General features: G+C 33.9%; 1 protein-coding gene across 1 annotated transcript in view; it reads right to left on the bottom strand.

Annotated features, from left to right (window-relative positions):
* LOC119829104 (phosphatidylinositol-binding clathrin assembly protein LAP) overlaps positions 1–1,179 on the bottom strand; it is a 37,378-nt gene that overhangs the window by 26,119 nt on the left and 10,080 nt on the right. The gene's annotated exons all lie outside the window — the stretch shown is intronic.

The raw sequence follows: 1,179 nt of genomic DNA, 5'->3' as shown, positions 1-1,179 counted from the left end.
GACAGATTCGAAATTCAAATGTAATATTTTTTTATAATTAAGTGTAACAGTATTTATGGCCAGACTAAGTATAGTAACGTTTCAGGCTACATTTGTACGTCTGAGATATACTTAAAAGAAAAATTTATCGACAACTTTCCTTCAGTTGTGTTTCCTACGACATTTGCTACTGATTTAAATTAGGAAAAGCTAACACCAACACTTCCCAATCCAAAAATAACTTACGATATTATTAAATTGTTTTTAATCCTATCACCATAAATTTCTTATACCAATTCGGTGTTGTTCGACACGCATAGGCCTGGAGAGTCAAACTCTTGTAAAATTAATTTCTTATGCTTCTAAGCCTCTACTACTAAACGTATATGTTTTGGTCAAACACATACAAACATACACATATTTAAAGAAATCACGGGAAAAATAAATAAAATACGATCTGATTGATGAAGCCTTGCATCCAAATATGGTTCAACAGATTGCCAATCGATAAGGGATTCTTCGCTGCGCATTGAATAGCACAATACAAGTTTATTTTAATGTACTAACGACCCGCCCCGGCTCCGAACGGGTGCTATAATACATGATACATATAAACATTCCTCTTAAATCACGCGTATCTATTAAAAAAAACCACCATCATAATCTGTTGCGTAATCTTAAATCCCTAGCATATAGACACACGGACATTAAAATCAATATTGCCACTAAAATATTCCTATTCACGTTGATAATTGACAACAGTATTAAACAAAACATCTCAAGTGCCTTCAAATTATCAGAACTAGACCGAATTTAAATGCGACCACACTTAAGGCACCAGCTCAACCAGCAGCCAGTCAGAGGTCCCAAAAAAAAAAAACACCGCCAAATTGATAACCTCCACCATTTTTTTTGGAGTCGAATAAAAAGGGACTAACAAATAACGACAACCAATAAAGCTACTAAAATTCCGATTTAACAACCATTAGCAAAACCACTTCTATGTAATCTAAATACAAAAAAAAACAGGTAAACAAATAACCAAGAGCGTTACGAAGTTTTCTTTTACCAGTAAACGATATGTTTCGCTTCTTTCCATCATAGATATAAGTCTACGTATTACACAATGTAGACAACAAACGCGTACGGTACACAAATAATGCGATCAAAGCCACTTGTGTCAATAAAGAAGCGCTATTT

This window comes from Zerene cesonia, chromosome 9, assembly GCF_012273895.1.
Source record: "Zerene cesonia ecotype Mississippi chromosome 9, Zerene_cesonia_1.1, whole genome shotgun sequence".
NCBI lineage: Eukaryota > Metazoa > Arthropoda > Insecta > Lepidoptera > Pieridae > Zerene > Zerene cesonia.
This window is presented reverse-complemented; position numbering and strand designations above follow the sequence as displayed.